This window comes from Myotis davidii, unplaced genomic scaffold, assembly GCF_000327345.1.
Source record: "Myotis davidii unplaced genomic scaffold, ASM32734v1 scaffold149, whole genome shotgun sequence".
NCBI classification, from domain to species: Eukaryota; Metazoa; Chordata; class Mammalia; order Chiroptera; family Vespertilionidae; genus Myotis; species Myotis davidii.
The window spans coordinates 3,992,682-4,002,283 of NW_006352194.1; the positions used below are offsets into that span (position 1 = coordinate 3,992,682).

Genomic DNA, 9,602 nt, shown 5'->3' on the forward strand with positions numbered 1-9,602 from the left:
ATAACTTATGTGCTTGTAAAAAATGCCAACAATATCTTATATGTAAGAGAGTAGGAGGTGAAAGTGCCTTGCTCTTGCCCCACCCCTTCCCCCCCTAACCCCCACCTCCCAAGCTGACCACTGTTAGAAGCTGGGTGTAATTCTTCCCAGGTGTCTATCATTCATGTGCATTTTACAGCTGTATATATACACAGATGTAGCTTTGGGTACATGGCTGGGATCACATCTGGTTCTGTAACTTGCTTTTTTCACCCAGAGAGCTTATCATATCAATACAGAGAGATCTACCAAGGTTTTTTAAAAAATGGCTTTATGGTAGATCATACTGTAGATATAATATCATTTATTTCACCAAAAGGAATACAAAAATGCATCTAGGCCATCTTCATTTTTTTCCACTATGATAAACATACATCTGTGTGCATGTGGAAGAGTATTTCTGTAAGATGATACTCAGCAGTGGAATTGTCAAGAGCATGCTTACTTAAACTTCTGATAGTTGCTGCCAAGCTGTTCTCCAAATTAGACTGTCCCAATATGCACTGCTCCCGGTAGTGAATGGGGGTCCTACTTCCCCACACCCTAGTCCATGCTGGGTATTACCAACCTTTTTCATTTACTTTTTAAACTCTATTTATTGATTTGAGAGAGAGGAAGGGAGACAGACAGACAGACAGACAGACATTGGTGTGTTCTTCCACTTATTTATGCACTCATTAGTTGATCTTTGTATATGCCCTGACCGGGATCGAACCCAAAACCTTGGTGTATAGGGATGACACTCTAACCAACTGAGCTACAAGGCCAGAACTATTACCAACCTTTTAAAATTTCTCCAGTCTGATGGGTGAAAATCAGCTCTAATTTTTCAAAACTGTCTTTCAAATGAATGTTTATTTCTACATGGGATTTGGAGGTTATGTTTGGAAGGGACCCCTGAGACTTTAAAGGGAAGCTTAGGAATCTCAAATGTGACTGTCAATTGATTCTCCACACCAGAAAGTTCCCTGGAATGTCAGCAACTATCAAACTGCCTTGTCTTTGGAGAGATGAGAGCTGCTCTTTCCATAGTACCTACAGGTTACATTTGGAAGTGGCGTTCGGCATTCATGTGTTAGTATCATTTTTTCCAAGCCCCCTTTTAGGATTAAACCCTGCCTTTCAGCTTAGTTGGGTCCCGTGAGAGTGGTGTGATGGGCTATAAAGTCATAAAACTGGTAGACATCTGCCCTTTCTCTCTGCTCCATTCAACATTGAGAAAGAACCCACTACTTGCCAGGTTCCTCTCTGTAACTAGAGTAACATATAGCGGCAGCACCTCGGGAACAAGGGGCTCATGAGTTTTAGGGAGACAAGGTGGGGAAAAGGCCGGAAGCAACTCTGTGGAGCCATCCCTGGGCCGGGAACACTGTGGCTACTCTTCTCTTGTCTCTTTTCATCTCGGTTCTGGGGTAACAGTCCCTCACTTCCTATTTGCACTTTTCATAATGCTTCCCTGTGAATCATGATCTTGTTGTTTCCCGCCATCCTGTGAGAGTAGATGGTCTGAGTCCTATGTTTTTTTAAATATATACTTTTATTGATTTCAGAGAGGAAGGGAGAGGGAGAGAGAGAGATGGAAACATCAATGATGAGAGAGAATCATCAACTGGCTGCCTCCTGCATGCCCCCTGTAGGGGATCGAGTCCGTAACCCAGGCATGTGCCCCTGACTGGAATCGAACCCAGGACCCTTCAGTCCACAGACCAACGGTCTATCCACTGAGCCAAACCGGCCAGGGCTATTTTATAGTTGGACAAATAGTCACTGGCTATGGCATGGACCCCAGAGAGAACATGGAATCCTTGTTCTCTCAAGTTTATTAGCTGTGAGGCCTTGGACAAGTTACTGCCCTCTCTGTGCCGTCTCCCGCATCTGTAAAATGGGGAGAATAAAGACCTCAAGGGCTGGTTGGGAGCTCCTTATGGAAAGTGCTCCTCAAGGCAGGGCCTGGCACTCAGGAAGCTGTTAGCAGGGCCTCTTGTTTTCACCCAACTTCCCAGATTGACCTGGGAGTTATTTTCATTCTCTGAGCCTCAGATTTGCTCATCCATAAAATGGGATGACAACCCCCTCCTCGAAGATTAATTATGTAAATGCTGTGCCCGGTGCCTTGTCACCCACTGGCCCCATCTGTTTCTCAGGCCTCAGCCTTTCTCATTGTCTGCAGTGCTCAGAGGCATGCTGTCCTAGAACGCTCTGCTCCCAACCACCAGGATGGAATCACAAGACAGCGGAGGGCGCAGGTTAACTGAGGATACTCTGTCTGAGGCTGGCATCGGTCCTATGAGAGCAGTGAGTTTCTCAGAAATACCCCTATTTTTCTTCCTCCCTCTTCCCCACAGCCACTACCTGGAGTCAGGCCCTACACTTCTTCTTCTTTTTTTAAATTAAATATATTTTTATTGATTTCAGAGAGGGAGGGAGAGGGAGAGCGAGATAGAAACATCAATGATGAGAGAGAATCATTGATCGGCTGCCTCCTGCAGGCCCCACACTGGGAATCCAGCCTGCAACCCAGGCATATGCTCTGACTTGGAATCGAACTAGGGACCGCCTGGCTCATAGCTCGATGCTCAACCACTGAGCCACAGTGGCTGGGCAGGCCCTACACTTCTTGCAACAGCCTCTTGCCTGGTCTTCCCCATGGCAGACCCTCATCTTCATCCATCCTACACCCTACTTCTGGAGTTTTTTCCACTCCACATACTGAAGATGGAGTAAACCTTTCAATTCAACTGTTGTTTGTTCAAGTACCCAATTTTTATTAAGCACTTACTCTGCACCCAACACCGTGCTAAATATTTTATAGGCATCATTTCATGTACTCGTTGCAATACAGGTAGATACTTTTATTATGCCCATTATACAGATGAGCAGGGAATTAACTTATCCAAGGTCACATAGCCGATAAGTAGAGGAGTGAGATGTAAACACTAAAATCCTCACCACAACCCTGCATTTTATATTATTTTACTCACTCAAGAACTACCTACTGTGTATCTAGCATGTGCAGGCATAAATCTAGGTCTGGGGACAGGGTGGGGAACAGAATAGACAATAGTGGAGCAAATGGACAGTAAACAGAGCCCTAAATAATAAAAGCATAGTATGCAAATTGTTCCCTCAACTGGAGTTCTTCCAGGAGTTTGACCAGGGAGCCAACAGCCAGGACCCTACCAGTGCATGAATTTTGTGCACTGGGCCTCTAATAAAAATATAACATCAGTAAAGTGCTAAGAAAAACATACCACAACAGGGTAAGGAGATAGAGTATGTTAGAGAGGGGGGTGCCGGGAGGGACCCCTTGAGAACGAGACATCAGAGAGGAAGACGGAATGAATGGAGAGAGGAAACAGAGGTTCCAAGAGGTGATGGGTCTGGCTGAGGTCACCTGGCAAGAACGAACAGCCAGGCGAATGGGAACTCAAACCCGGGGCCACATTTCTTCTCTGTTTCTTGCAGCCTCAGTTCCTCCTGAGAGATTCCTGAGACTTCCAGGAGCTGAGGGGTGAGTTAGAGGCTTCCTCCTGGCTACCTGGGGGCAGAAACATCAAAGTCCTTCTCAAATGGCTTTGTCATGAGTTAAAACAAGATACCAGGCCATCATCTCCTCAGGGGTATGTACCTCCACTCACAAAACATTTCAGCCTTTTTGGTTGAAATGACTGGTTAGACTAAGTTGAATATTGCCTTAAAAAAAAAAAAAGAAAGAAAGAAAGAACAGAACTGATGATTGGATTTTGCTAAGATGACTAAGCTGGCCCCATCCCCAGTCCATGTCAGTCCTGCGGGAAGTCAGAAGTCAAGGAAAATGTGTCCTCTTGCCAAATGACTGACCCTCCAGCCCAGCCCCAGAAGTCTCAGAGAGCAGAGAAGTAGGAAGCCATGTCAAATCACAAATCACAAAGATTTCTCTCCATGACAAATCCTGGGAATCTGGTGGTGATGTGAGGGGTGGGAGGGGGTGTTTCAAATTTCACAAACATTTAATGATTGTTCAGGCCCAGTGGTAGGTATTTCCATATCGTGTTTCATTTTGTTCTCATTAATAACCCAGTGAAGTAGGCACTAACATCCCCATTTTACAGATGAGGAAACTGTGGCTCAGAGAAATGCCATCCAGCCCAAGTGAGCAGCAGGCCTGTCTAATTCTCAAGCCCACGCCTTTTTCTCTCTCACACATTATCTCCCTTCTGTTTTCCAGCTCCCAGCTCAGTCATCTCCCCAACCCCCAACTCTGCAAGAAAGATGTTATTATCCTTATTGTATAGGTGGGTCATGTGACTGCATTGGTGAAGTTGTCCCATTTTACAGATGATGCTACTGAGGCAGAGGAAGGTGAAGTATTGGAATTTGAACTCAGACCCACTGACTTGCCTCTACCCCCCAGCAGCCCCAGGGAAGACAGTTGGAGTGGGATGAGCAGAAACAATTGGGAATATCAAACTCTGCCTGTTGCTTCAGCTGGTTAAAACTTCTTTACATTTGCACCGCAGAATCGAAAACTTTTCCTGCAGGAAAAGGTGCTTGTCTTGGGGTCAGACCGAATGTCCTCTGTGAGCTGAACTTCTCTGCTGTCGCTTAAACCCGCCCCAGGCTGATCTGAGTCAAGAGAGGCCCCTTCCTCCTTTCCTGGCGGGCACCAGCCTCCGCCTTGCTGTTCCCTCGGATTTTTATTCCCTGGGCGAAGCAATGGAGCTCTTAATTAAATTCTCTTGTTAGAAGTCAAGCTTAAGGAAAACAAACAGAAAAAACCTCTCCTGTGGGACCGGTTTCTTTCCAGCTCGCTGGGAAGCTTGATGCTGGAGATAGTATCCCTGGCCGACCTCCGACATCCATCCCTCACTGCTCCGGGGAATTTCCTGTTGGCACCTTCCTTGGCTCAGTCCCACCCTGCTGGAGCAGAGGAAATTGTGACGGGAGGTGTGGGGATGTTATCAGAAGTTTCAGTGTGTGGTGTGAGTCTCTGGGCTCCAATGCAAGGGGCTTGGGGGGAAGGAAGGAGGGGAGATTTCAAAGACCAGGAGTGGGGGTGGCAGGAGGTTCTGAGACCATGGTGGGTACTTGTTCCCAAGGACAGCAGACACTTGATCACACCTAAGTGACTCCCATTCTCCCCTAACCACACTCTAATGGACACAAGGAACCATGAGGAGCTGGAAAGAGCACTGGACTTCGAGTCAGGAAGCCCAGGGTCTAGTCCAGATCTATTACTAACTCACTGTTTTAATCGTAAACAGAGCAAATTGTTGTGGGATTACATGTTAAGTGTTATGCTAAGCCCCATGCATAGATGATCTTATTTAATTCTCACAAATCCATCCTTTTTAAAAAAAATTATATATATGTGATATATTTTTTATTGATTTTAGAGAGGAAGGGAGAGGGAGACATAGAAACATCAATGATGAGAGAGAATCATTGATTGGCTTCCTCCTGCATGCCCCCTACAGGGGATCGAGCCCGCAACCCGGGCATGTGCCCTTGATCAGAATCGAACCCAGGACCCTTCAGGCCGACGCTCTATCCACTGAGCCAAACCATCCTCTTTTTTTCCTTCTTCAAAGAAACTGAGGCTCAGAGAGGTTAACTGACCAACCCAAAGTCACACAGCTGGTAAGTGCTATGAAGCTGAGATTCAAACCAAGTAGTCTGGATCCAGAGCCCAAGCCCCTAACCATAGTCTCCAGTTAGTTCCACCTTCTAGGTTTCAGATTCCCCATCTGTAAACAAACAGGATTGGTATACCTGAACTCCAAACAGCCTTCCAGGCCTGACAGTCTGTGCTTTATTCAACAGTCACTGTATTGCCAGGCAGGGGCCGGGAACACAAAGCTGAGTAAGATCACCTCTGGCCTCAGGTTATAAACTCTTTGAGAGAAGAAATCACGTCTTAATTACCCTTGCTAGCCTCCCGCCGCTTACAGGCACTGTGCAAAGAGAAGGTGCTCAAAATATTTGTTGACTAAATGTGTGATTCACGGGGAGGAGCATGGGCTAGGGAGTTAGACGTAACTGAGGTCCCATCCTGTTCTGACCCTTGCAAGGGAAAGTCCCTTAATTTCTGTGCCTGTTTCTTTCTTCACCGAGTGGCAATGCGCAGGAGACCTTCCTCACAGGGTTGCAGAGAGGATAATGCATGGTAAGCACTTAGCATTGTGCTTGGCACATTAAAAACTGCTCAATAAATCTTAGTTCCTTTCCTTGATGGATTCTCCAACCTTCTTTTACCCTTGTCACTGGCTGGTAGGGAACATGCTGAACCCCTCTTTGTTGTCTCCCCGGTTGAAGCTGGGAACTAATTTCTACTGCTGGAGGCAGATAGCTGGAGGCAGATAGCAAACCCGCTCTGCCAGGTCCTGCGTGAGGAAGGAAGAAAACAGGTTCCCTGGAAAGCCCTCCCCTGGATTCTGATTCCCATGCAGCCCCTGCTCCTCTGTGGTGCAGATGTCCCCTCTGTCTAGACAGCTCTCCCCAGAAGAAATTGCCAACCACAGACGCTCTGATGACAAAGCGTGCCCCAGACACTAGTCCTCTTACACACAATTCATTCACCCTGTTCAGAAAAGAACAAGCCAGGCTCCCACCTCCTAAGCAGAGGGGAATCTAGGGGAGCAGGAGTGAATGGGTGGCTTCTTTTTCCATTAATTTATCCATCCATCCATCCATCCATCCAACCATCTTTGGGTGAATGTCTTCCATGTGGTAGGCATGGGGCATACCTAGATGAATAATACCCCCTTCCCTTCCCAAACTCATAATATTGGGGGAGATGGACACAAAAAAATAACTATGAAAGGTGTGGCCATTATACTGACAGGGAACACTCAGGGAGGGCTTACTGTGTGCCAGGCACAGTGCTATATATTTTAGATGCATGATTTCATCACCCCATGAAATAAGTACTATTATTGTTATCATTTTACCCATGAGCCAACTCTTGAAATTTAGATAACTTGTCCAGGGTTGCACAGCTACTGAAAAATCAGGATTCAAATTCAGTCTGATCCTTGCATCAGCACTTGCCATCAGACCTCTAAGGAGGGAATCACCACCTCCATTCAGGAGGAATGGGAGGGGCCCCACGGAACAGGGGATTTCAGAGCTGGGCCCTGAGGGATGAGTCATGCGAGACCAAAGAGGTATCAAAGATTCTGGAAATGAGTGGGACTCTAACCAACAGAAATGCGGTCCAGGACTTTCTGAATGGAAGGGAAAGCATGAGCCGGGTTTGAGAAGGCAGGGCATACAGCGTGGGAACACACGGGGAAGAGCCTGGAATGCCAGGATAAGGGACTTGGGACCTCTGCAGGAGGGAGTGAGGAGGGAAGTTCCTGCCCTACCAGTCTGGGCAGGGGCTCCCTATGCTTTAGGAAGTCTGCTCTAGTGACGCATGGAGAATGGCTTGGAAGGGACAGGAAGCTGACCTGGGACTTGCCCCAAGGTTTTTGGATTGTGGTAGCAGGGATGGAGATTGTGACGGAACGGTCGATGATGCCCTCGTGGATGTCAGAGTTCAGGGTACACAGAGTGCAAACTTGCCCTGTCCAATCATGCCACTCGCTTACTCAAAACCCTTCCCTGGCAGCCATAAAGCCCCAGGTCCTTCACTTGGCATTCAAGGCTTCACGAGCTGACCCCTCCCCCACCCCCCCCCAGCCTCATCTCGACCACTTTCCCCTACGCTAGCAGACATCTACAGACCAAATGCTCTCGGTAGCCTCTGTGCCTTCGCACATGCTGTTCCTTCTACCAGGGAACTTCTCTGCTCCCCTTCCCTCTGGTTTGCTGAGATGACTCCTATCCCCTTCAAGGCTCAGTGCGGGGGTGTTGCCCTTGCCCACCTCCCAGGTGGGGCATGGTTTCCTCTGAGCCCCTGAAGCCCCTGCTCCCTGGACCCAGCTTTTTGCTTAAACCAACTTTCCAGGGGCATTTACCACCTTGAACTGCTCTTGTTGTTCAATGATGTAAGTTTCGTTAGCCTGTGCTGAGGTGCTGCACATCTCTCCGATCCCTTGTTGCTCACCCCCGGTCAGGGCAGCTTCGGAGCTCTCATGTCTTTTCTGCGGGGACAGAGGCCCGGCGTGTCTATATTCACTCTGCCATGTGGATTTCCCTACTGCAGGGTCTCAGGCTGGGGCCCTGGCGGCAGCTGCAAACGCTTGCGCTGCGTGGCTAGGACCCCCTCCTCCTCTAGGACTGTTCACCTTGGGGTACCAGCAGCAGTACCTATTTTGGGAAATGCCTCCATTTGGCACTGCCTATTTCCTATTTGGGAAGAGAGCCCAGGGCCTGAGTAGAGTGAAGAAGGCCGAGAAGGGTGAGGCTGCACATAACTTTTGTCTGTTTGCCAGTGATTGATCTGCCTGGGGTTTGCACTAAGACGAAAAGAACCTTTGCATTATTAATGACCATCGATCACAGCCTCCCAGAAAAGAGAGATTGAGAGAGACGAAGGCTCCAGGCCGGTCATCAAACTGGTAAATCAAGAGGGTGAGGTGTAGAGAGGGGAGGGGAGGGCCAGTGGGTAGGGAATTTGTAGAGCAGGACACTGAGAAGAATGCCTGGAGGGGCTGCAGAGCTCCTGGTGTGCCAGGCGTTACAGAGCTGTGCGGGCTGCAGATAAACCAGCGGCAGTGGGTGCTGCTGGCCTCTGCTACCCCAGCTCACGAGACTTCACCAGAGCGATTGCCAGGGACAGAGGGGCACTCCACAGTGATAAAGCGGGCAATGCACCAAGGGCTCATAATGGCAAGTGCACTTAACAACACAGCTTCGACATACATGGAGTCCAAATTGGCAGCGAGCCTGTAAGGATAGAGGCCAGCTCCCCGGGAGCCCCGTGAAACCCGGACACCAGCCGTGCCCAGCGTGGTGCCTCTTCAGTGGGCACCTCTCATTGTTCCCCTTTGTGCTCTAGCCTCTCAACCCCGGTCCTCTGGAAGCAGGTAGATTCATCCCAGCACCCCCATACCTGCTGGAACCTGGGATCTGCCTCCCCTTACTTGGGATCTGCTGTTTGAATGAGGGAAGGAGCTGCCCCTCTGACCTTAGCTCCTGCCATTCACGCGGCCCCAGAACCCGCGGGCCACTGTCCCCTCGGGGCCTCCGTGCCTGTCCCTCATGGGAGCTGTTCCCCTACATTTCTGCAGGGCCCCTCCCTCTCCCCCTGTCTTTCTCAGTGAGACCTCCCCTGACCGCCCTGTTCAGTGCCCCCACCCCCTCACTCTCTATTTCCGCCCCCTGCTTTTTTCCCTCCACACCACTCAGCCCATAACCGTCCCTGAGTTTATGGGTCCACTTACCGCGTTCATTAAGCGCCAGTGGGTCCACTTCTGTTTTGTTCTCTCCTAGGTTCCCAGTGCCTCGAACATGCCCGATGCGCAGTGGGTTGATACATACCTGTTAACTGACGAAATAAAAAATCCCACTAGGGATGAACACAGGGGACAGGGACGGATGGGGGAAGCCACCAGGGTCTCCGGCCAGGGCCCACCTCCCACTGCCCTCTACTGCGGACCAGGCCCCCCGCTCTCCTACAGGTGGGGACTGGGGCGCCC

General features: G+C 49.2%; 1 long non-coding RNA gene and 1 other non-coding gene across 3 annotated transcripts in view; one reads left to right on the forward strand and one right to left on the reverse strand.

The window, feature by feature from the left end:
• Positions 1 to 4,801, forward strand: part of LOC102753194 — a 12,682-nt gene extending 7,881 nt beyond the window's left edge. The window contains exons 2-4 of one of the 2 annotated variants that reach the window (XR_001512132.1): positions 2,184 to 2,334; positions 3,505 to 3,550; positions 4,247 to 4,801. This is a non-coding gene — a transcript (uncharacterized LOC102753194). Of the gene's footprint in view, positions 1 to 1,733; positions 2,335 to 3,504; positions 3,551 to 4,246 lie in introns of those variants that run through there. The other variant, XR_436375.1, reaches the window with a different exon arrangement.
• Positions 3,205 to 9,596, reverse strand: LOC102753745. The gene is made up of 3 exons (XR_436376.2): positions 9,348 to 9,596; positions 4,798 to 4,935; positions 3,205 to 3,577 (listed from the first exon to the last, which is right to left on the reverse strand). It is a non-coding gene; the product is annotated as an uncharacterized LOC102753745 (long non-coding RNA).
• Positions 9,597 to 9,602: the final 6 nt, after the last annotated feature.